A 27,827-nucleotide genomic window follows, 5' to 3' on the forward strand; every position below is an offset into this window, starting at 1 on the left:
AAAGAAATAACATGTAATAAAAGCTCCCGAACCTCCATTTATCTACTCCGCGGCAGTAGAATAAAGCAAGACAGTTCCCTAAGAACGACTCTACCTGGCAAGTAGATACACACATGGTGTTACCGCAAACCAAATATACATTGACACCTCACCATGCAATGCCTCAAATCCTAAATAGTAAAAGCTAGCTACGAAATAATATTTTATTGTACTGGTACACCAAACTTTCCCCTAGTCTTGGAAAGAACAAAATCCACCGGCATATCTATTAATCAGGTGGGATTCGAACCAACAACCTTTGCTATTCTAGAGATGTCTTATCCCGGCACTAAACCCCCCCCCCGATTGTCCGGTAGCTAGAGACAGATCAAATCCTATAATTTTAGCAGCGACCGCTGCAACAACCTTCATCTGGATAGACCTCCAGTACAAAACAAAAACGACAAATTTTAAATTTTTGTTTTGCACTCTACTAGTGTAAAAAGTTTGTTTCCATTTGTTTGGATGGAATAAACTTTACTACTATATATAGGCCTAAATATTAAACTCAAATCTCAAATCTAAGAGGGTGAAAATGCACCCAAAAGAAACCCCAAGGATATTACACTTTGGCAACAACTACTAAGAAGACTTACAAGTGACCCACTTTTCTCACACTTGTAACCTGAACCGATTCATAAACGGAAATCCCACAGAACAAACCCCAACCATAGTGAAGATAACACTCTCTTTACTCCCAAAATAAGCCTCAAGGCAATCTTGTTTCACCTGAACTCAACCCCACACCATTCAGAAGGGAGTTCATTGATCAACATTTAACACCACATTATAACCTCACCCCATTATAACCCTCCCAGCTATTTCAACATCAATCACTCAAGAAAAAACCCAGTTCGCATCAAATGTACACCTGATATTAAGGACACCGAACCAAAAAGGGCCTATCCCATGAATGCAAATGCCTTGATGATAACAACAAATGCTAAGCAAGACCTATCAATCATGAGGCTAAATACCTTCTTGTCAACCATGCCTAGCAAAGACAAGCAAATATTTTGTTTTTAATCTTACAATGGCTCTTTTGTTCTTGCCATACGGAAGGAACTTGTTTCTTGGCCAATATGCAAAACTCTTTGCTTTCCTTGGATGTGCTTCACTATTATCCCCTCAGTTACAAAAACTGCTTTCCTTAAAGGCAGGGAGGGTACACCTTTGGTAACTACTCCAAAAGTTAATGACCATAAAACTTATTTGGTCACTATAGAACTGGAGATCTGGGCCCAATTTCATAGAGAAGCTAAGCACAAAAATTTGCTTAGCATGAAATTTCTTCCTTGATAAAAACAGGATTACCAACCAAATTTCCACATGATTTTCAGGATAAGCAAACAACAGCTGAATACCAGTAACAAACAATATGCAAAAAATGGAAATTTGGTTGGTAATCCTGTTTTTATCAAGGAAGAAATTTCATGCTAAGCAAATTTTTGTGCTTAGCAGCTCTATGAAATTGGGCCCTGTTGATAGTATTAAACATAGAGAAGTGACCCCTTTCAAAGCAGAGACAGAGGTAATTTTTCACATAAACATTCGAATCTGAGAAGCCTTTGTCAGGCATCTGAAACCACAGAACTTTATGCAACAAGATTATGCAACAAGACTATCTTCTCATTCAATATTTTCATGCAATTCAATGACCAAATGTCCACAGGTTTGTTATGTTTTGTCTTTGGCAGTTACTAAAAGTATACCCTGCCTTACAGGGCTGTGTAATAAAAGTTTAAGATATTTTTTTAACAAACAAGGAATATTAATAGTGTAACCTGATGATAAAGAAGTTGCGTTTTTGTTAACAAACAAAGCATGCAGAACTTTTGTTTTTTCCCCCACCTTGCCTGGAAGCATGCTCATAGAAGCATGTATCCTGGAAGTAACAGGTTCATGCATTATTTTTTAACTCCATTGGTACACATCAAAGTGTAAAATTGCTTCACATCGTATGAATACCCGATGTGCCAAATGCAATGCCGTAAAATATTATTTATTGATGAGATTGGTCATGAAAATTATAAATCCATCATAATATTCCACCTTTTATTTGAAAATATGATTTTATTACTTCCCATCCTAATCCAGATGTGTGACGTTTTCAGGCTCTGGGTCACTTTATTCCAAACTTTCCTTTTCTTTTGTGAAAAATTGATGGAAAATTTTCCCACCAAAGCACGTATAACTCAAAATCTTTGACAATAGCTTGAAGTTATTGTCTGTCTATGTTATTTTCTCTCTGTCTTGCTTGCACTGGCAGTTTTTAAAGCCTATTCAAAACTTCCTTTCAAATACAGTAAACTTTGAAGTAACTAATAATTAAACCACTGGCGTATAACAGCCAGTGAAGCATAATAAATGACCTATCGGTGGCTCCCAGGAGTAAGTTTTCTCATCAATTGAACAAATAAAAACTGGAACAGTTTTTAGGAGCACTGAACTATTCACTTTGACTGCACGGCATGCAAGTGTAACTAATCTATTGGTAGGGGAAAGGATTCAAGATGATTGGTAACACAAGAGCTTCAGCAGACCATGTTCAGACTTATATGAAAATGTTAAGCCAAACAATCGCACAAACATATTTTAACAAAGTCATAGAACTTAAAATGATAGTGCGTTGGCATAGGATGAACTGAAACCGAGAGTACAGAAATGTCCCAGGTCCTCTAAATAAAAATACACTACTTTGACATAAACCAGTAACGGGATGTAGGTCAAATTTCCCCTTCCCATGTAAAGATTATTTGGGAAAGAAATCTCTTATCATAATGTCGCAGAAAACGCAAGTCTTTATCCTACTTTTTTAGTCAGTATGTTGTACACTGGACATGCAGTTTCCTCCACTTTTATCAGATGGTGCAAGGTCAACAACAAAATATTGAAGGGTTCATGAACTTCAGTGGAAGGAGAACAGACGTTTTATGGCTTTAATAAAATTTCGCAACCAAAGGAGGATGTATAAAAAGTGGCAACCCCTTAAAAACACACAAGTAACCGTTTGCTGAATCTGCTAAAAAAAATTCTGTGTGAGATGTTTTCTTCATAATAAGTGCTTAGAGGTTCTTAACATTTGGCCTAGATTCTGAGGAATAGGGACCGCAATGACCTCAGTTATCTTGAGGTCACAGTATATAGGGAAGGCTTTTATACTAACTCCACTATAACCAACCCCCCTAGGCATGGCCACTGGTTGTCTAGCAAGGGGTGGCATGGATTCTTTATTTGACCAGGTGTGGAGGGTGTGTAGACACCCTATGGACTTGAACATTCTGAATCAAGTATACAGCTCTCTCACAGCAGGGGGACATATAATAATGTTTGGAGTAGTGTGACTATTGTTAGTGTATTAATCCATCACATCCATCATTTTGGAGTCCCACCCTAGTGGTTTTTGTCTGTTCTTTTCTGGGGGCAGAACTTGGAAACCATTATTGACATTAAATACACACAGTTTACAGGAACACGTTGTCTTGGATCGGTCGAGTTGGTCTTTGCAAAGCGTTTTAACTGTTTGTTATAAAAATGCATATGGGTGTAGAAAGATGTTGTAAAAGTAGAATACAATGATCCACACAAACATGCCTCGAAATTGCACGGTTTTCCTTTTACATCGTTGACTAACACGGTCGGCCATTTATGGGAGTCAATTTTTTTTTTAGTTCGCACAGTAAAAGGAAAACCACGCAATTTCGAGGCAAACTTGTGTGGATCATTGTATTCTACTTTTAAAACATCTTTCCAACCATATGCATGTTATAAAAAACTGTTATAAACGCTGTTTATAGACCAACTCGTCCAATCCAAGGCAACGTGTTCCTTTAATGGTGGGGTCCTAGTTGGGTGAATACTCTAACAATGGCCTTAAAAACTTACTTGGTATTAGTATTAAGTACTGCAGCTGTTGATAGTAGTAAATGTTTTGAGAAGTGATACCCTATGAAGTAATATGGTTTGGACAATATTTGACCCCAAAACATTCAAATCTTGGAGATGATTCATGTATGAATCATTTCTTGGATTTCTGAGGGTTGGTGTTTACTTGTGAATAATCATTTTGGTTCATTTATGTAAATTTGGCAGGAGGCTTAAAAAGGCAATACACAAGGGCTGATAATATTCACTCTATAAATAAGTGGCTACTAAAAAGGTATTATTGTTGGGATCATGATATTAAAACACATCCATTTTAAAGTCATGTACAAGCAATTTGGCATGTTACAAGTACTTTGCCCATTGTCCATGGCATTTGACACATATTTTGAAAAATCATCTGTCAAATTCTTTCAGACAGGGAAAAAAAGAAAAAGAAAAGCAAAAGCAAAAATGCAAAATGTTAACATTCCAGAAATGTTATCATGTACTGTAGTATGCAGGCCGGATACTTCACTGCAGCAACAATAACACCAAGGAGAAAATGCATTGGTTTCCTTACCCTTTCAAAAACAAAGCATACAGGTCTGAGTATTAATTCTGATTTGGATGAGGGCTCCTTTGGAATGCAACCAACGGTCCGGTCCAGTGAAGCTACTAATTTATTTTAGAAGTTTCACCTGAAACATTTAAAATTCAACATACCCCAAAATCAACAATTGATAGACGCCTTCATTACATCTTTTCTAATTCCAGTGTAATTATTGGAAGGTTAAATGTGACTGGTACCACATACCACTGCAGCTATTATGTTTCCTTCCGACTCTCCCACCCCTTTTATTTTACAAACCATACAGTCACTCAATTTCCTTTTACTCAAACAATTAAACTGTCAGAGCGATAAATAAAATTTTTGTCAGAAGCCACGCATAGGTGCCAGAAATATGAGTTTAAAGGCAGCCTTTCTATTGAAGCATACAGCTGTTTGAAGGTTTTGAATAAAAGCTGGTATTTATATTGATAGTTTTCTTGGAGCCTCTGATTATTACCACCCACGCCTGTGTTGTATGATAATATTTATACTTTGAAGCAGAAACTGTGGCTTTAATTGTTCTTCTTTATGTCAACTCAAAGGATATTGTCATGGTATCCGGTTGATAAAATGTCAGTCTATTTGGGTGTCAAAATCCAAGAATTAGAGAAAGCAAAATGAATAATCCAATTATAAAAGCTTGAATTGTGCTTTTATAAGAGGTATGCAATCATTTCATTCACATCATTCAAAGATGAATGGTGTATACACAAATAATCTTTTGAGTGTTGCGCAAGTTAAAGGTATCATACAGGATTTGTGGTGCTGACCAAATATTGTCGCAGACTGTCTTCATGTTTTGTGTGATCAACCCTTTTCAAAAAAAAAAAATCAACCAATGAAACTAAGCTAAATCCATTGTGTGGGTCAGGAGAAAACCCAAACCATGCACAGTGCATGTAAACACATTCGGCCTTAATAGTGTGGTTTACAACCAAAATCAGCTGATTGAGTCTTTTTAGGTTTTCAGAGGGAACACTTTCCACACAAAAAATAGCTCTATTATGAACTTCATAATCAGTAAGCTTGACTAAAACATGCTTACAGGCCTGATACTTCACTGAGGCAACGAATGGGATTGCCTCCATGCCCCCTGGTTAATGCCTTCATGCCTGGAAAATGCTCTGGTAGAAATTTACAAGATTGCCTTGGTGTCCTTGCCCTTTCAAAAAAAAAACATACAAGGCTGTGCTTACCAATATAATGCCTTTAATAAACATTTTCCAACTTTTGCAAAATGATCAGTCATCACATTGACTTTTAGATGGCAGTGGTTTGAAAGTCACACCGTGTATAAATCACCATAAGACAAACAAAACTTTCTTCTGACCCATGTCTATAGTTGACCACATTTCTTCCTCCATGACCACAACAACCAGATCAAAACAAACTTGGCACACCATGGAGAATACAACCCATAACAACCTTGAACACTTGCTTATTTATCTCAGGGTTGAACCCTTGTGTTATTATCTTATCAACCTACATCAAGTTCAGGATGTTGACAGTGAAATGGGTCAGCAGATAGACTCCCTCCCTCAAGTCCACCTCAAGTCTCGGATTTCAATGACAAGGGCACACAATACGCCCACCTTGGAAGGTGCGAATGTCACTAAACAGGCACTTAAACTTGTCAGGGTCGATCTGGGGTCTCTGTATGTGACAAGATATAGGTGGTACCTGACTGAAGAGGTTGGTTGCCCAACCAGGCCCTGACCTTAAGGTGCCCCAAGCAACAATGGGAGGGTGGGTCATTTGTCAAGTGGTTGGTTCTCAGGTTCTTACATGTACTTGTGACATGTTTTGAATTGAGTACTAAGATAATACTCTTGAAAATGTATACACTCCTTGGTATCACCCTTAAAGGGAACGTATACCTTTGGTTTGTGGAACAGTTTGATTGTTTTAATCCTATATATACATGTAGATATAGAACCCCTTTACACTAAGTAAAACCACTACCTCCATGACAAAACTAACCTGTGAAATTCATTTCAAAAGGTGGTAGGAAATATTGCTGAAAATCCGAAGGGGTTATGGCCATGCAGGAAGAATAATCCATAATTGGAATACAATATCTGACAGTCATATCTGACAGGAACATTTCCTAGATTCAAATTTTGGGTCATAATAACTGATATATGTTTCCATAACCACATTACTTCAAAGTGGAATGATTCTCACAAATGCTTTATACTATTGAAAGCTGCTTTACTTCCAGCCAAGTAAGCTTTAATTGCCAATAATTTCAAGAGTGATTACCAAACTTATACACTCCCTTTAAGATGGTCACCAACTTCATGAATAAGATCATTCATAACAGACAAAACCAAGTTTTATAAATCAGTGACACAGAAGCAGACCTGCTAAGCGCTATAAACTTTATCAGGTATTAGAGGTGGTTATCACTGAACAGCTTCTAAGCAAATTGGTCATAAGCTGAATTAGCATAAGTTTTCTAGTTCCATTTATGACTGCTGCATGACACATGTTTAGACATGTTGTATGAACGAATTTGATTTCCTAATGCAGAACGGCCACTTATCTACTTTACATTTATTTTGTAGCATAAACAAATTTTGACCCGCTATCTTCGTAGAATATGTACCAAAATGCAAGCAGTGCAAAGTTCATGTGTACCTCGAAGCTGAATCCATTCAACAACAAGTCTGTCATTGTCTGAATCCAGGTTCTTATGAGTGTCACAGAGTCTACAAATTCCGTGCCAAATATCTCACTTCTGCTCGGAAGTGGGCCATGCTTTATCATGGAGTAATGCACCGTTTCAGCCTTTAGACATTTCTAACACCTTCATGTCCAGTAGCACGAAAATAGAGCATGTACGTGTTTGGTAGACTAAGATTTCTTCAAACTGCCTGCATTGAAGATGGTTTTGCAATCAATGAATAATGTATACACGGACGAAGGAAAGGCTGTTTACTCTAACGACAGGAGTAAAGAGTCTCAGCCGGCTACATATGTTCGCTGTGTCGACTGACCTTTGTGAGTCAAGTCTAATCATTTTTCTGGTATACACATGATGTGTTTTTCATTTGCCGCAATGTGCAAAACCATTTTACATATTTTAAAGCAACCATATAATCAATCACAAGAGACCCCCTGAAGGTCTCAAAAAAAAGTGTAGAACACATTTTTTTATAAAACATTTTTTCAAAGCCAACATATGAAAAAAAACCTTTCTTTGGTGATGGTGCCGAGCATTTCATTTCATGAACTCCCCTTATTTCTTCACTGGAAAATTGAGTTAAGCCCATTGCATTTCAGCCTTTGACTAAATCTATTTCCTCTCTATATATAATCCTTTAACATATCCTTTCAATCCCTTAAGTCTTCATCCACTTTTTTTCATCATAACCCGAGGGGGAAATCACAGAAAAAAAACCTCAAACATCTAACAGAAATGTTTACAATTTGGGGAATGTGGTCGGTATATACTCTCAAACAAAAACTGTAGGCCATTTTTGGAGAGAAGGCAATGGCCCCAGTTGTATTATAATCAAATTTTGTATACAGGCAGATTTTACTCCCTTGTGTCAGGAGTTTCTCTATGCTTGGAGCAAATGGGTCAGAATAAACATGACAGCTGGTATAAACAAACACACCTTTGACAAGAAATTTTTACTGGATGGAGGAAGGCTGTGCATGCTACATCATGACATGGAGGGAGAAAAGAACTGATTTATATTATCTGCAGTTACTGCAAGTAACTAGAATTTTTTTTAATGGAACTGTTATTGGCATCTCTTTCTATTTAATATGTAAAGTTGTCATCAAAAATTCAAGGACGAAACAATTTCTGAACACAAAATAGTTTGATCTGTTGTGAGACCACAAGTTAAACCACAACATACCAATTCAAAATATTTATGCAAATAAGCTGCGAATTAAATGTACACTACGGAGTGTTGTAACTATGCAAAATCTGTCCGGCAATGCAATCTATGAAATTAGTTTATTAGTGAACAGTTTTTAGTGAAAAGTGGAAATTGAACAACTAACCTGATGATGAAAAATGGTGAGCAAACCTCAATACTGCTAATATTTCAATCCAAATTCTCAAGAGAAGCAATGTACAACCACAACAGTAGAATCAAAGAACCAAATTCACCAACACTGATTCACAAAACAGTCAAACTCTCCAAGCTTAGATATCGACGCTCTCTCTCCAATACTTAAAAAGCTTGTGATGGTATCACTGAATGCTCAACCCTCACATACTGAACAGTTAGTGTTTGCTTTAGGGCTAACAGCAGCACAGAGGCTGTACACAGCCTGGCCATGACCAGCTGCTAGTAGGTCAGTTGCCTATTGGACTTTACCGTGTACTGAATCAACCCTTCTTCTGAATGTACTAAACAGTGTATAAATAGGGCGTGTGTGTACGTACACACCGGAGGTTAATGCAATGTCAGGGGTGGAGTCCACTTCAAATCTAAATGGCGCAATAAAATAAATTACTTCTGTCAATATGGCAAGTCCTTGCTCTTTTACCCTGACCATGCATATAGGAGGTTAATATTAAGAGAACGCAAGGAAAAAACACCTCGAGGAAGGACTGTTTGAATTGTGAACAGTTTATGGTGTAGTTACTATACAGGTGATAGAGGTTCAAGGGGGTATAACTACCTGTAATTGTGATAGTTCTATTTTAAATGAGTCATAGTCAATGAAAAGTGTAATTGGAGAAGCAACAGGATCTTCATACCTCAAAAAGAAAATAGACCCTACTTCAAATAGGGTCATTATCAGGTCATAATATACTATTAGGCCCCTATAGGCAATAGACATAGTGCTCTAACTCAAGGATGTATAAAGTACCTACTATGACCCATTTCACCTGATGTCATCATCAGAAAAATCTTGAATGCGCCATACTGGTGGGCAATTTCACTGTGCATTTTCATATAACTCTATGCCGTGCGTTATGCAGTAAAGTGTGCATTTTAGGTGACGCGACGTTAATACACGTAAACCTAACTGCCCACCAACATGGTGAGCGTGGCATCAGTCGCCGCATGTGACGCGCGTGCAAGGGGTCAATGGCACTTTAATATGGCTTTGCTAATTGCATTAAAAAGGGAATCAGAAAACAGTACAATAAATTCACCAAAAGCCACAAATTTGTCAAGACAAGATTTGGAGTAAAATTAAGGAATTCTGGGAGCTTGTTTTATAGCTTAGTGCTGAACTGTAATGAGAACTATGAAAAAGGCATTTATATAGAGACCTAGTATGAGTGTAGGCCTACACTAGCCCTGGCAGCCTTACACATTTGTATTGTACAGCACAGTAAACTTGTGGACAAGTCGTTGAATGTCTGTCGCGGTGACAGCGTTCCAACTCTCCCAGCGATATTCTCGCGAGACTGCTGGCCCCGCGAGACTACTGCTCTCACGACTACGGTCCCATTTAATGGGGAGTAGAAGTCGGGCAACCAGCAGTTTGCGCGAGAGCAGTGATTTCGCGAGAGCACCGCCACAGCTCGAATATCTCACCGCGAAGGACCATTAACGAGTTGTCCACAAGTCTAACACAGCACAGAGGAGGACGAGTCCTGTATGGCTAGGGGCGGCATACACACTAACAGTAATGTGAATTGAGATACAGGCTGCAGAGAAGTGTACACTGAACTGTATAAGAAGATGCAGAGTTGCGTACACCAAACTGTAGTGATAACCAAGAAATAGGCAGAGTAATGTACACTGAACTCGAGTGAGCACAGAGAAATAGGGTAGTATATATGCCATGTGACAAGCAAACGCAGGCATTCAACCTAGGGAAACTGGATGTGTTAAAAAAATCTTTTTAAAAAAACATAGCAAAACAAATCAGTAATCTAATCCAAACATAACACTTAAAAATGATTATTTCCGAACCAAAATCAATACATGGAGATGGTGCTTGTATGGCGAGCCGTTTGCATAATTTCCGCTACGAACACAATCTTTTGGGCTGTGTACATTGGCAACCCAGTACAAAAACATTTTTCTAAGCTGTATCTAAACAAAAAATTCCTCTCAAATTCCCATCACGAAAATCCGACGAAAGTGCTCCGAACACTCCAGGCCAGAAACTACATTTAAAGTCATTTGAGACCTATGGATTATATGACTTGTCCATCAGTAGAGGTTGGGGGAGAAAACCCTGTAAATCTGACGTTCCAGACACAGACCGGTCGATTAAGTGCTTTTGTTACTACCACTAGTACTAACCCAATCCTGGGATGGATTGTGCGTTGGATCATCAAGCATTGTTTGCCTATTATCATAAGGCCTTCAGGAAACATACTATTGTACCCTTATATATACAGCTTAATAGTTGTATAGGTTTCCCCATTCAGTGTTCAGACACATAAAGATAGGCAGACCCACATATTACATGAAGATAAGCACTGCTTATGGCAACAGCTGTCATTAAAAAACATGTGTTAATGAAAAATATGCTTTAATGAAGCTATGTGACCGCATTTTAATATTGTAAAGGGAATTGTACGAAATTGGTTTCACCATCTTGCTTTTAAAGGAAACAATTAAACATTTTAAACCCATCTGTAAACTGCTAAACATTTGATGCAGATGATTTTAATATAGAAAGCAAATAACAATAATTAGGCAACATGTATATTTGCTTTCATAAATGCTGTAATTTTGAACTGTTTGTCAGACTAAATAAATAAATTAAAAGTTTAATGTAATTTTCCAGATGTATAAATTAAAAGTTTAATGTAATTTTCCAGATGTATAAGTTAGTTCCACCATCACTACTTCTTGGGCATATGGAGCACAATCAGAAGTTCAGACCCCCCCCAAATTGTTTGCAGTAAAATCAACAAGTTATTTCCTAAGGTTTGGTGCAGGCCTAAATACTGTGCCATTTAGACAATTATTTGGTTGGCAGAGCAGCAAAATGTTCCTCTTTCTAATCATTTAATGTTACACAAAAGCATGTCCTTTACCTAACCTCTCCTGTACCTGAGTTATTATCCAGATAAACTGAATATCCTGCGGGAGACATTAAACCAGATATTAAGACAATAGTTTCCCCCCATGAGATCCATGAAAAAAAAAGAGTTGTGGTTGGAGCTTTATAGAGCCAGACAACCCCCCAGCAGCACCCCAGACCAACTTGGAAACTTGAAGGTCAAGATAACAACACCTGCATCTGGATCTTTTCTAGTGTGTACTGTTATTTTAATAGCATCACAACTATTCTAGAGCAGACAACCTTTGAATCTTGCAACAGCTACATTTGATATTTGGTCCTTGGAAGAAAAGTAGGACAATTTGATTGAAAACATTGGCTGACCTACATGTGCACCTGAGTAGGTTTTTAAATGGTAAACTCTTTATGATATTTAAAGGCACTGGACACCTTTGGTAATTTGTCAAAGACCAGTATTCTCACTTGGTGTATCCCAACATATGCATAAAATAACAAACCTGTGAAAAATTGGACTCAAATTTGGTCATTGAAGTTGTAAGAAAATGATTTAAGAAAGACACCCTTGTTGTACAAAAAAAGTGTGCTTTCAGATAGGAATAAAATCCTTCTGGCCATAAGTCTTTTATTATTTTAGTGAGACATTACTCTTTATCAAAACTACATTACTACAGAGGGAGCCGTTTCTCACAATATTTTATACTATCAACAGCTCTCCATTACTCGTTACCAAGTAAGGTTTTATGCTAACATATATTTTGAGTAATTACCAAACGCCTACAGTGCCTTTAACATAAATATTCCTGATTTTTCATAAGGGGAATCAGACTAAATAGGAAGAATAGCCTGCTGCAATCAGGGAGATGTTGTACAACAATCAGGGAGATATTTAGAATTAATAATCAAGCTTTCATAAGCGCATGGATTTTCAGATTTGTTTATAAGAACATGGAAAGATTGGTTTGTTTCAAGGAGCTTTCTGCAGAATTAGGGAGAATTGGCAAGCTCTGCTATTCAAAAACTGTGCATGTATTCTTTGTTCTAATTCAGAGGTATCAATTTCTACTATCAATGGAATAGTGTAAAACGGTCATCCCACTTTAATCTGTTCTAGTTTTCAAGAACCATTTAGATAAAAAAAAAGGGTAGCCAAGCATTTTCTAAGATTACAAGCTAGACATTTTGAATACAAAAACAAAACTAGATGATTTTAAAAACATTTCTGAGACTTGTAAATCGTTTTTTTTCTTCTTCAATAATAGGCCTATGTAGAATCATGGAGGTAATACTACCTCCATGGTAGAATCAATATGCTACATTTTCTTTTGACTTATTCTGTGCATTGGAAGTGTTTTCACCAATACTTGCTTTTTGCACAAACCTCAATAATTATCACAATGGGTCGGATCATATGATGCAGGTTCAATGTTCAGGGGTTAAAGGTTATTATTAATCCACCTGAATATATAATAAGGTACCCTTTCTCACTTACCCATCTGTGCGTCCTAGTTTTGAAGCCCCTCCCCCCTCCCAAGACCCTTCCATCTTCAAACACAGAACCGTGGACTAATTCACTCACATTTGCAAGTCCAACACATATGGTAGAACTATTTTAATTTAATATGTGAAAATATTAAATTACTAGGGGTATCCCTGTGGTGTACTGCAGCAGCCTCGCCCTATGTAAGATTATTGAGTAGTTCCTGTTAAGTATTTTACCAAATGTTGATAATCGTTGTGTGGGTATATAGCGTGTCCCATAAGGGTTGGGTTTGTAGCATTGGTACTTCACTCCGAGTAAGAATTGTAATAAATCCCTACCTTCATAGCTGTCTGGTTCATAAAGTTCACCCAAGTGGGAAACACTACACTGTATTATTTTACCTAGTAATCAATTGGAGTATATTTGTTGAAAGTTGTAGATACATGTCGGTATGTTAGCATGCGTGTCTCCCTTAACCACCTTGCCTGTAGCCTTTAGTCAAGGCGCATGCGGCACACCGGATAGCACGCACAGCCCCAAAAATGTAACGCACGAAAAAAGACTATCACCGCGAGCGGCAAAGCCGCGAAGCGCCTTTACCAACTCATTTTGGGGGCCTTATGTTTTTCTTTACATTTGCCAACGATTTGGGTGGGAGAAAATGTAACGAATTAGCATCGAACGTTCTTGTGACGTCATGCAAGTAAATGTGGCTTCTTATTGGCCAGCAACTCACCACGCTAATGCATTATGCATTACATTTTCTCCCACCAAAATCGTTGGCAAATGTAAAGAAAAACATAAGGCCCCAAACGAGTTGGTAAAGGCGCTTCGCGGCTTCGCCGCTCGCGGTGATAGTCTTTTTTCGTGCGTTACACTTTTGGGGTTGTGCGTGCCATCCGGTGTGCCGCGTGCGCCTCCGACTAAAGGCTACCTTGCCTGTGGATGAGATTTTTGTAGTATACAAAGTGGGTAAAAGAACAGATTTAAACCTACCAGAAAAAGGTTTAATCAAATGCAATTTGTAGGCTACCTGCTTATGTGTGTTGTGTTGTCATGTAGCTTTCGAGAAAGAGCCCTGCAATGTTAGACCAATTACCATTGACTTTTTTGACTTTCGATCCGTATTAAGCTGTTTGCAATAGCTAATTCCATTTTCTCAAATTCATTTTGCATGTGATCGTTAGTCAGTATAGTCAGCAGAAACAAAAACATTATTCTAATATTGTCTTTCTTTTTATCAAAGCTGCAAGTGAGTCATCTTGACTTAAAACTTTCAATCAAGATCCAATATAAAGAAAACATCGAAGAAGTTATCACACTTTCAAGACTGGAATTACCGATCATAAGCCACAAGTAATCCTAGTGAGTGCTATTTCATTTCTTTGCGCTGGTGGGGGATGAAAGGGATCTTAGCGACCCTCAACAATGATTTAGATCAGATGTTTATCCCGCGACCTTTTCTCTCAGCACAGCTGATCCAGATAATCCCCCCTAAATAAGAGGGAAGTGATGGAGGGTGGAGGGGTGATATAAATCCCTTACCCAAATGGGATTAGGGGTAAATGCACCATTGGCCTGCTGCCGTGCCAAATTCACTTGAGAATGAGTTTAAATTGAAAGGGCATCATATGGAGACGTCAACCTTCGAAGAGGATCTTATAACTGTACTTTCAAAATGAAAGATTCCAAATGTCCTTTTCAATCAAAGGTTCAATGGAAAAAAGTTTTTATTCTTTTAACGCTGCGAAAAAACAAATGAACACCATACATTGAGCAACACATTTGAAAGAAAGTTCTAGCTTCATGAAATTGGGCCCAGGGGCCAATTTTAAAACGCCATTTAAGTGTAAGCACTTACAATCTTGCTTAGCACAGACACATCTTGCTTAGCTAAATTTTCATAAAGTTTAGATACAGTAGATTGCCAGTCATTGTTTTTGCTTTAGCAAAGAAATTTGCTAAGCAGTATTTTCCGCTTTATTAGCCGTATGACATCAGGCCATGTGAATTTAAAGCAGGCAGTAACAGTGAAATAAGCCCTCAACAAGGGTTCACCAAAGTAGGACTGAGAAAGGATTTAAACACCCCATTTCTCTATTGTTAAACATCATCCGTTCATCCTCCAAAGTACTAATTCTACGCATTGTCCGGAGATGTAGTAAAGCCACATTAGATACTGACCAATCGAGTAGTAACCGGCTTTGTACATCAAGGTATCCTCATGTCAGAATCTATTCACCTCCATAAGGATAAAACCTGACTGTATTGGGGTCTCTTTCTTTTGTGAATTTAGTTTGACTGACAACAGCACTGATTTTTATTTCTGAATATGATTACTGATATGGAAAGCCATAACAGTTTACGATAACCATAAAATATCTGAACTCAAAGACAAACATAGAAATATTTATCAATGGGGAAACAATGAGGCTATGTTTCTTATACAGTTGGTTGTATTGTGAAATTACCAGGGCTCAAATTTTACCCTGGATCACAGGCTCGAGACCAGTGATTTTAGCATTGGGCCAGTCAGTAGCTCGCGATTGAACAAGTTTGGCATTCTTGTGTTTCCATTATCGTTAAAGACCTGGTTGAACGAAAATGTCAAGTCGTGAACTTTGCTGAATTCCATTTAAATTGTTTTCAATGAATAAGGAAATCGAGTCATATGATTATAAATAGATTTTGATTGTGTAAAAAAACAATCATTTTGAATACCCCTATCCAGCGCTTTTCTGAGAGGTTTGCGAAAAGCCCCATTACGTAATCACTCTCAAAACGTCATAGTTGGGAGATGCAATTTGTAAAGCTGCTTTATTGCAGCGTGGAGGTATAACAAAGCAAACTCCCACAAATGTTGTCAGTGGCATTGTCCTTTGATGCGCGCTCTCAACGGCAGAAGTGTTTTTAGTTTTTGCAAACCTTTAGGTTGGGGCCAGACTTTTTAATTGATAATTACGAACAATTCAGAAGTGTACACATATCAAAATTACATTAAAATGGCCAACAAGTGCATTATAAACAAGTTAAAATACCATTTCCGTTAAAAACATTCCGCTCAGGTAGCTGTTTAACAAAAAGAAATGATGTTCAAATGAAACGTTAGAGTCTTGTAAAAAGCTTCAATTCTAAATAATGAGACCGGTCTTCTTGTAGTGCTTGTTTAAATAACAGTTTCTAATAAATGTGGGAGAAAGGTTTTTCTTATTACGATTCTGGTCTTGTATTAAAATAAAGTCTGGTCCAGTAAAGATTTTGAGCTAAAAGCCCATGTGGTCTTGTGGAATTTTACCAAAAATTCAAGCCCTGATAGGCCCATTGGAGAATGAAATGATGAGGGTTAGCAACAGTTGATTATCAGGCATGGTGGTGTCACCAATTGTATTTGCACGGCTAGGCTGAGTAGTAATAAGTAAATCATACACATGATTGGGATCTGGGCCCAATTTTATAGAGCTGATTAAGCAGAGAATATTGCTTAATAATTGTCTGCTAAGCAGAAATGAACAGGATCAGCAATTTTGTTATACCTAGCTACTTTTGTGCTCTCATGTTGTAGTAAAATACATTTAGTTACAGTGAATAAAATGTCTATTAAAAGGAGAACTTTATTTGAATTAAGACCTTGGTTGAGTTTTAAATATAGAAATTCCCACACAATAACACCATATGGTGTAACATAACATCAGAGGGATGAATGAGCGACCAGGTACATGTACTTCAGACACCAATCAATTGTTCCTGTATTCAAACACCAATGATGCAGCAAAAAAGAACGCCAAGCCTAGGTTAAACATTTTCCACCAAACTTCACACACAAAAAAACCTTGCAATCAGATCAACACATTGCTCCCGACCCATTAATAAAGGTCAAACGAGACCCGCCTCCCACTGATGATGCCCAGGCCCCAAATCCACCTCTAATCCACACTGTTCAAACCCTAAAACTCTACAATCCCATACCTCTATGGTCCAACCCTAGAGGTCCAACCCTAGAGAAAGGTCCTTATGGTCCGACACATTTTGGCTTAGATTTAGCAGGGTCTTATATAGTTCAGGATTTAGACTCTTTACTCTCCATTCAATCCGACTCTGACTAGACTAAATCAATACAATACTGAGACCTTTCAAATAAACTGGGCGAGGTCAGTCACCTGCAGGTAGATGAGAGAGATGCAGACATTAAGGAATTATACCTCCATGATGCAGACAACTAAAAACCAATCCAGACACAGCTGCAGATGTGTTCAATACAATCAAAGAATTTTTTACTGTGCAGAGAAAGAAAACCTGAGTTTACAAATACCCCCATAAAATCCTTGATGAAATAATGCTGCCTTACTATTAGCTTCAAAATCACCAGAAGAAAATCCCATGCAAATAATATGTCCATTACAGTAACTTGCAAAAGAAGAAGAAAATAATTAAGCGAAGGAAACGTGAGTTAACTCAAGCCTGCTTGTGTACCTTTAATACCCACATAACATCTTTTCTCAAACAATGATACCTTTTAAACAGACCTAAGCATCAAAAACAACCACAAGAAAATCTTATGCAGTTTTCAATATTGCAGTTTCAAAGTGAACATGCCTTTATAGAAAAATAAAGGCCTTCATAGAATAGAAAAATAAATTTAACCACATTTACAATTGTGCTCAGCTACAGGAATTTATGATTTTTGTATTTATCTCTTTCAGTGTCCAATCAACACCATGTTGATCAAGGAAAAACACAGAATTGCTTAACTGCTGGTGAGCAAAAATGTCCTGAAGTTGCACACTGCACTCAAGACAAACATTACCTTGATCGTGAAGAACCAAACTAACTCAAGACAATCCAAACTGTTAAGATTTGTAGTGCCATGAGAGCCTGTGAAAGCGGACACTTGTTTCTAAATATAAGCTTATGTTTTTTATCATTATGATCATTATTATAAGTAAGGAGAAAAAATGCCCTTCCTTCCATTCATGGTCCGAGTATAACAACCAGCTCTTAAAGAATGTACTGATCCTGAATTGATCAATGGAGCTTAAAATGAACGGATGATTAACCACAAGCAATTTACCTGATGATGATGAGTTCTCATGAAGAAACGTGATTTCATCAATGCAGTAGCAGCACTAGTCCGAGTAGTGGTAGAAACACCACATGATGATCAGTCACTGTCTGGCGATGGTTTGGTTTGATCTTGATGAGGAACAATTTTAGGACTGCTCACATACATACAGTGGATCCAGCTGGTTAAGAGTGGCCACTAATTGTCTCAGACTCTCTTACAATTAACCTGATGATGATGGGCTCTCTTGAAGGAACGTGATTTCATCAAACCATGCACTAGCTGTAGTACTAGTAGTGGTACCTAGTAGTAGTAGTAGTAGTAGTAGTAGAAACACTATGATGATCAGTCACTGTCTGGTGGCAGCTTGAAGAGGAACTATTTCAGGACTGCTCACATACAGTGGCTTGAGCAGCAGCTGTTTAAGAGTGGCCGCTAATTGTCTCAGACTCCTCTCCTCTGTCTGGCCACCTAATCAGCTAATGATGTTGTGTCATCCTTGGGGTAACCTGAAGGAGTCTGTGAACAGGGGCAAGGTGATGCTGAATCACTTAACATCAATCTGGAAAGAATAGACAGAAAGGGAAATAAGCTTTCAGGATGGGTTATCAAAATGTTGATCTTTGGATGGAGGAAGGACTGCATTAAAGGCACTGGGGTCGATTTCACAAAGAGTTAGGACCAGTCCTAACTTAGGACTAGTCCCAGGAGATATACAAATTGCATGGATAGTCCTAAGTTAGGACGAGTAACTGGTCCTAACTTAACGAGATAAGACTAGTCCTAACTCTTTGTGAAATCCACCCCTGGACTCGCTTGGTATTGACTTTTGTCAAAGACCAGTATTCTCACTTGGTGGTGTATCCCAACGTATATGCAGGTGGTCATCAAAGTTGTATTATGAAAGAAGAAACACCCTGTTGCACAAAGTTGTATGCTTAGGGTGCCTAATAAAAAGCTTCAGCCCTGAAGTCTTTTATTAATTGAGTAAGAAATTACCTCTTTCTCAAAAAGTGTGTAACTTCAGAGGGAGCCGTTTCTCACAATGTTTTATTTTGTCAACAGCTCCCCAGTGCTCGTTACCAAGTAAGTTTTTATGCTTACAATTCTTTTGAGTAATAACCAATAGTGTCCAGTGCTTTAAAGTGAAATTAAGTCGATTTCTTGCGCCCGTTCTCTCCCATTGGACTCAACCATAGACATTGCATTGTGTCACCCCTACTGGATCTTGTTAGACATCAGTAGGTCCAGACAATAATATTTACAGTGGATACAACAGGTACATGTGGATTGCAGCCTCATAATATACACACTGTGTTTCAAGGACCAATGTGTGAGGGATTCGTAATTGTACTGTAATGAAATTTGTATAATAGAATTAAATCTCAGACTCTCAGACCATGGAGGTAGAAATACTACCTCTAAGCTCAGACCTTAATTTTACCTTTCATTATTAATTTCACATGTACACCACCAAGGAGGAAATAGTTGATTTAAAGCCATTGGACCCTTTCGGTAAACAGTATTGTCCAAGGCGCACACTTTATGTATCACAACTTCTATATCAAATAACAAACCTGTGGAAATTTGGGCTTAATCGGTCATCGGAGTCGGGAGAAAATAACGGGAAAACCCACCTGTCATGACATGTATTTAAAATAAATCCGTAATTCTCGTTAACGAGAATTGATATTGTTTTACTGTTTTCTCAAAAAGTAAAGCATTTCATGGAATAATATTTCAAGAGAAGTATTTCACCACTACTTTCTGTAAACCCTGTAAGTTATTTGTAAATCTGTGAACTTTTTTTTTTTTTCTTCTGTACCGAAAGGGTCTAATGGCTTTAATGACTTTCAAATTTTACTAAACCTCAGGAAAACTTAAAAGTGTCTAGAATGCCATGTACAGCTAACTTTTGTTGTCTGGCCTATAGCCTGTATACTATCAGATCTTCATTTTACCTTTCATAATCAATTTCATATTTACAAAGGAGGAAATAGTTGGCTTAATTACTTTCAAAATTACTAAACCCATGGAGCGTGCTAAACCTGTGGAAAAAAAATAAGGAGTGTCTGGAATGCACTGTACAGATAGCTTTTGTTGTCTGGGCACTGAGCTAAGGTCTGGGTTAGCCATAAACTCTAGGACCAAAATTTTACCTTTCATTATCAATTTCACATTTACACTAAGGAGGAAATAGTTTACTTTAATGACTTCCAGAATTACTAAACCTCTGGGCTGTAAGGTGTGTTTGATCATGGAGCTATTTCTACCTCCATGGTCTGATTGTCTGGAATGCCTTCTTGCTGTCTGGGGTTTGCCTGTAGCTCATGGTTAGCCATTGAGGAATGACTTCTTCATCATGTGGTAAACCATGGGAAAAAAAACCCAAGCCCAAACATCATGTGGTGAAAACCACCAGATACTAAAGTACCAGGTTGACCATAAAACACTGGAAGCCCCACTCATCAATCAATTGACACCATCATGCCAAGCAATAAAGGACAATGAAACCCAGTCCTGATGTGGTTACTGCTGCAATTTCAACTTCCTGCAGACTGGAAGAGGGTAATTTTGTCATGATTGTTCCTACTTTGGTGTAAATTCACAACTTTGGAATGTTTTTACACCTGGTGAGTCCAATCAGTCACTTACAGTTTAGGGGAGTTTGTTTGGAAACTAATTTGGCAGAATTAGGCATCTAAACAACAAGTCACGCCCAAGGATCTGCTAAACACATTTGTTCCACATGCTGGCTGGATCTGACTGGATGTGGTAGGAGGCTGAACAGAAGATGGACCCTGGACAATCATATGGGTTATGTTCCGCACCTCTGGCATGGCCCAGTACTTTCTCTATGCATGGAGCTATCAAAGCTCTTTCTGGACACTGGACAGTCCTTGTATTTATAGTCTTGTCAGATCTTGAGACTATAAGGTTAGTCAGGGAGGAATGGGACACTTGTGCCATTCTTAACTGTTAATTCCTGACTGGGAAGGAGGGGGGGGGGGCTATCCCTCTCTCACTGTTTAAGTTCCTATAGGCATAAAAACATGACCCAGAGTTGCCAATAACCAGATTCTATTGCTAATGTTGGCACTTCATAACACCCTCAGTTTTCGTAAAAATGTATTTTTTGCCCATATCCATGTTTATGTTGCATGTGAATGGTGTTTTTTTAAAGAAAAACATCATGTGACACAATCATGGATCAACACTTTATCTCAATGTAAAAAAGCTATCATGTAAACATGAAAAGTGAAAGAGCTGCTCTGCTGTTGTTAGGCAAGTTTTTAGAGCGTGTCAACTGTCATGTAATTTTTAATGGATAACAGACGACTTGGAAAAAAACACGTACAGCAATAAATCATTCCATGAAAATGTGTAGGCCTACCTTTACAATGTTTTGACACAAACTATGTGATAAAGCCCAACCCCGATCATGCGGAAACACTTTAATAAGTTTAGACATTGATGGCACCTCAGCTCAGCAGACTTTATTTACAGGGCCATACTGGCGACCAAAATATCAACAAGCTGAAAAAGTCACACGACAACAATACGCTTAAATAAACGGTTACAAATGCTGTCTGAGGGTAATTCCAGAGGATAAAGGATTTCCTCCACAATCACACAATGGTAAAATGTGTTTTTTCTAGTCCTGCCTGGGTTCAGCCCAGATGATATTTTTAGCTCAAGCGCAGACAGATGAGAAAAATACAAAGTGTATGAGTCATCGTCTCATATTGTCCACTTTGGTAATGTTCCATTATTGCCATCATGTGTGTTACATTGGAACTAGATATCATTTTGCTCATCGGCCATTAGAGTCTGGAGAGATCATGTTCATGTTCTTACTTAAAGGCACAGCCGTCGGTTTCACCAAACTCTTCCTAACTTAGGAATAATCCGAGTCCAAGCCTTGCACTGTAGCATGTAAAACTTAAACTTAAACCCAAGTTGGAACGTGTTACTCGTCCTACCTCGAGATAGGATTAATCCTAGCATTTCGTGAAATAGTCTGCTGGACTTGGTAGTTTATTCAAAATAATTGTTAGGATAGAAACTTACTATTTTAAAATAGAACATAAAAAAAGAAAAAAGAAAAAAGAAAAAAAACTCTTGGTAATGAGTGCTCAATAAGCCTTTTTGAGGTATGGGACTGAACGGTTATTGGAGGTATAGGAGTGTACAGTTTGGTTTTGGTGAATACATACAAATTTACCCAAACCCTCATAATGTTGTAGCATTGTGTCCACCATATCTCAAAAAGGCTTATGGAGAGCTGTTGATAGTATAAAACATTGAGAGAAATGGCTCCCTCTGAAGTAACGTAGTTTTTTAAAAAGAGGTAATTTCTCACTCAAATAAAAAAAGACTTGGTCAGCTGAAGCCATTTATTATGCATCTGAAAGCACACAAAGTAATGCAACAAGGGTGTTTCTTTCATTATTCTCATGCAACTTCATTGACCAATTGAGTCAAAATTTTCACAGGTGTGTTATTTTATGCATGTTGGGATACACCAAGTGAGAACTCTGGTCTTTGACAAACTACCAAAAGTGTGTCCAGTGCCTTTAAAGGCAGTATAATCACATTGGCGCAGTGTGTAGTGATTGAAGGATTCATGGGGCAATCAAGGATGGCGGAAGAGAAGACTGGGACACATCTGTACATTACTGATGACAAGTATTAAAGTTCCTTCCTATCGACCTTGGGATGAAGCATTGTCTGAATGTACTTAAAGGCAGTGGCCACTATTGGTAATTACTCAAAATAATTATTAGCATAAAATCTTTCTTGGTGACGAGTAATGGGGAGAGGTTGATGGTATAAAACATTGTGAGAAACGGCTCCCTCTGAAGTGCCATAGTTTTCGAGAAAGAAGTAATTTTCCACGAATTTGATTTCAAGACCTCAAGTTTAGAACTTACCAATAGTGTCCACTGCCTTTAAAGACACTGGACACTATTGGTAATTGTCAAAGACCAGTCTTTTCACTTGCTGTATCTCAATATATGCATAAAATATTAAACCTGTGAAAATTTGAGCTCAATCGGTCATCAAAGTTGGGAGATAATAATGAAACAAAAAACACCCTTGTCACACGGAGTTGTGCACTTTCAGATGCTTGATTTCGAGACCTCAAATTCTAAAACTGAGGTCTCAAAATCAAATTCGATTCTTTCTCGAAAACTACGTCACTTCAGAGGGAGCCGTTTCTCACAATGTTTTATACTAGCAACCTCTCCCCATTACTCGTTACAAAGTAAGGTTTTGTGCTAATAATTATTTTTAGTAATTACCAATAGTGTCCACTGCCTTTAACTGAGGAGGGTGATTAAAACCCTATTCACACAGAGAGCAGTTTAGCAAGAGTCCCTGGTTTAGCAAGGGTCCCTTGCTAAATTGTAGCATGCTTGTAAAATTTTACAAAATGTACCTTGTGTGGAAGGACAACAGTTGATGTCGACTGCCCAAGTTCCTTTGCAAAATCTTGTCATACACTGCTACATTTTGCAATCTTGTTAAAATTAAGCCAGGGACCCCAGTCAAATTGTTGCGGAGTGATTAGCACTTAAATCAACCATGTGCTTCCGTCCTCAATGAATCAACATAAAACAGTCCACATGTACCACCAGCCATCCATCTGGATTCATACATTAATTTTCAGCCTTGAGAAAGACACAGGGTCCAAACATCAGGCCATTTACTATTGGTACAAGCCTCTATGAAGCAGTTTACAATAGCTAGTCCTATGCTCTGATTCATACAATGTGTAAGAACCGTTGTAGTTTGATATGGCCTATTTGATAAAAATGACCAGGAAAACCAAACATAACTCTTTCAGTGCCCACTTTTTTGTGTCTGTTTGATTGAACCGTAAATACAAGATGTTTGATATATTAAGCTTTTTCAAAATTCTGTATTAGAAAAAATGTATAACTCTTTCTAACCAAACAAAATGTATCTTACTGATTTGTGTTGCCTTGGGTATAACGCAAAGTCAATAGTATTGCTTACGTGGTATTGCCTTCTCGTGATAACACGTAGCCCCTATATTATGGATCGTATGTGACACTTTTTGCGAAGGCCTACATACAAACTGGTGAATTAAGTACGACAATTGTGCTTTCAGAATACATCAAATATATCGCACATGTTTCGACCTTGGCACTGAAAGAGTTAATTGATGTTACACTTGCAGCAGGACAAATAGTAGTATTGTTTGTGTTAATGTGTTAAGCACTGTATACTTGAGCCAAGTATGTTAAAAATTAACCACTGGGGTGGTATTCGAATCGACGACCTTTGCCATTCAAACGCAGATGTCTTACCACTAGACCACCGAGCTTGCCCAGTAGCTAACAGGCATCCGAGGAAACTAAAAATATAAAAGAATGGGGTAGTAACGATCTTGTCTTCATTTTATTTAAGTACCAGCCTTGGAAAGGTCACATGAAAATAACATTATTGACCTGCATAATAAAAAAAAATCAATGCTTACGCTGGTACCTTCTTATTCCTTCTTCCTAAAACTTGTCAAACTAAAAATGTAGGCCTACAGACAACATCAAGTGTTTTCAGACTACAGCTTGATGCAACCCAAGGTCTTGCATGTTCTTGTACCTCAAGTTTCACTGAATCCACAACCAGATTGAACCAGGCCTCAAAATAACCCAGTCCTACGGCTCCCTCAGCAATTGCTGTGGTGCCCTGTTCTTTGCTGTGGTGCCCTTTGCAAATTTCCAGTAAAAATGTTATCTTTCCTCATAGTATACGTGCCCCATTACCAGAGGGAAATTAATGTGCCCCTTCATGCAAGGCCCGCACAACTATCTAGATCTCATAAGACAAATTACACGTTCCTATATTCCTTGATCATGATCATCTCATAGTACATATCCCTGATTCACTCATGCAATCCATATTTTCAATTTAAATTTTCCTCATAACTGCCCCTTTGGGAAATTGATGTGCCCCATCATGAATGAAATTCAAGGCCCGCAGAACTATGCATCTCATAGACAACAAACCTACATCCTTTGATTGATCATCTCATAATATCCTTGATTGTTTTATATGATAAATTTTTTCAATTTAAAATGTCCTCATGCAAGTACCCCTTTGGGAAATTGGTGCTCCACTTCAGAAGCGAAATTCAAGGCCTGAACAACTAGGCCCTATTTATCTCATTAGATAACCAACCTACATGCATATCCCCGATTGTTCTGTAAGATCTATTTTTCCATACACACAATAAATCCATCCGTGGGGCAAGGTCATACCGGATATATTTCCATTGATTTCCTGTCAACCTCTGCCAGTCATAATAAGCTAAGGAAGAGAAAGATGTCCTCACATGTGAACGTCTCATAATGGAAGAGACCTTGAGACGTCTGCTGTGATAAAAACCCACCCAATAAGTCCATGCATTGTTCTCTTGCTTTGGACCATAGAGATACATCCATGAAGATGAATGGCTTTTATTGTGAGATCTTGTTATTGTTTATTTTTTGTGTCTGGGGTATTCACCCCTTCTTGTGGAGATAATAAGCCCCTTTTCATCTGGCCCAGAAGACACCCCACATTCCTCCTTGGTGAAATTTGTTATCAATGTTTGTGAAATATTACAAATAAGCCTTGAATCAGTAAGTTTTTGTTGTGCATTGTCCTAAACTCCTTGCAAGGTTTTCTCAAACCCTGATGCATATTGTAGGTCTAGACCTACAAAATCTTACACGTAGCAGTATGGTTCCTATGGTATCAATGTTTAATTACAAAACGAGCTTCCTGTGAATCCCCCCCCTTGCCTCCTGTGAAATGATCTGCAGGATTTTCTCAAACACTGAGAAATGTTGTATTAGGTCATACCCTATGACAAAATCTTAACGCTAGCAAAAAATATTCTGGCAGAAACCTAGTGCAACCCCCCCCCCCTGTGAAACGATTCAATGTCCTTTCCAGGGCCTCAGCTGGTTTTTTACTTACTGTAAGTTCACCTTCGATTGGATAATAAACTCAAACTTTTATCCAGCGGAAATGTGGTTTACAAGATGTGGAATTGCAATAGTTTTCACCCCATTTGAACCACCACCACCCCCTTCCCTTTGACTTGTCACCTCTCCCCTTCTTGATTCGCCACTAAGTAGAATCTCCAATTATTGGGTAAACAAACTTTATCCATAGGCCTGTAAAGTTTGTCTACTTCTACCTTCACCCATGGTTTCCATGCAGAACAGACCCCAACTTTTTCCTTTATGGTTTTTCAAATTTGTGCAAAAGCCAGATGGTCACTGGTTAGATTGGCCAAAGGACTACTACAGCCCTGTCCAGTGAGTGTGATATATCCTCTTGTTCTATTATTCACTTATGAGATTGCGAGTTAGGGAGTTTGATAGCTAATCTGAATCAGCGGGGGTGGTTTGCGTGGCTGAAGCAGAGAAATAACCGAGATCTCAGACTTGAAATCATGTCTAGCCTTAAGGTGAACCACCAACCAAAAAATCTCATGGGATATGTTGTAAGGCATGACCTAGAGTTAAGAGTAGCCAAAATCTAGGTTTACCAATTGGAGTGTGAACAATTGTATGCTTACCCACTGTTGCGCAAACGATTCTTTAGTTTAGTGAAATATGTAAATATCGTCATGAAAATAGGCCTACTGTGTGTGTAAACTACTGATTTGCACACACAACTCAGGCAATTGGCGATGAGTAATATTCCAGGTTTTTTTTTCAGATGACCTGACATAGATTTTAGTTTGACCATACTGTATTCTAATCAAAAACCCAATATCTTGAAAAGGTGGTTTTTAATTTTACCACATGCCATCACAATCTGATTATAGAACCACCTAGCCCTACAAACTCCTTCTCAAAATCAACCTCCCTCTGCGTCTTAGATGAATAAAGGTCTCTTGGGTCTCATTCATTGTCATCGAAAATACATTAAAAAGCCGAAGCCGCCACCCTAGCCTGTAACTGCCTCCAAGACTGAAATAAAAGTACGGATGTGGTCGGCGAAAATTCATCAAGGTAAAAAATTGGACCTTCATGGTGACTGAACATTGGCGCTGGGGAAATGTGACAACAACAAAGCCAAGAGCAGGGAACTCTATAGTGTTAATTCATTCAACTAGGTCACCTTATGGGGTTTGCTGTGGGAGATTGAGGAGATTTCGTGTACGGAGGTTTGTACTTTTATGTAGGGGAAATGTTCTTTTGTGTTTACCCACACTTACGACTAGCTAGGACGAGAATACTAAAAATGATCGAGGCTTTGTTAGAAGTAGTGACAATGTGAAAAGGAAACTTCAGAGAAATGTAACTGCTTCAGTTGTTGCAGTGGAACAAATTAGGAGAACAAGTAACAGGTTTTAGCGCAGCTAAATAATTAGTTTTTCTGCTTGTGACAAAAACACGCAATCTCTCCCAGGTTGTATCGTAATTTGGGTGTGATCCCTGGCTACACGGCAGTTAACGGTTGTATGGCTTCTGACTGGCACCCCTGAACAAAGATATTGACAAAATAGGGACACCGCCAATATAGGGCTAGATAGCTCAGTTGGTAGAGCGCCAGCACGTTAATCCGGAGGTCGTTGGTTCGAATCCCACTCTAGTCAATTCTTTGTTCAACCCCAAAAATCATTTAAAAAATAATTGATTACAACTGTGTAAGCGTTCAAATGATCGAGGCTTTTTTGTAATAGTATGAATATTGTGAAAAGGAAATTTCAAGCCTTTAGTGAAAAGTATTCAGAGAAATTTCAGTTGTAGCAGTAGAACAAATTAGGGGAACAAAAAACAGTT

General features: G+C 38.2%; 1 protein-coding gene across 3 annotated transcripts in view; it reads right to left on the reverse strand.

Annotated features, from left to right (window-relative positions):
* LOC139936522 (uncharacterized) overlaps positions 1-27,827 on the reverse strand; it is a 73,169-nt gene that overhangs the window by 18,753 nt on the left and 26,589 nt on the right. For 2 of the 3 annotated variants that reach the window (XM_071931356.1, XM_071931355.1), the window contains exon 2: positions 18,025-18,577. The gene's annotated coding sequence lies outside the window, so the exon portion shown is untranslated. Of the gene's footprint in view, positions 1-8,533; positions 8,711-18,024; positions 18,578-27,827 lie in introns of those variants that run through there. The other variant, XM_071931358.1, reaches the window with a different exon arrangement.

This window comes from Asterias amurensis, chromosome 4 (genome assembly GCF_032118995.1).
Source record: "Asterias amurensis chromosome 4, ASM3211899v1".
Classification (NCBI taxonomy): Eukaryota; Metazoa; Echinodermata; class Asteroidea; order Forcipulatida; family Asteriidae; genus Asterias; species Asterias amurensis.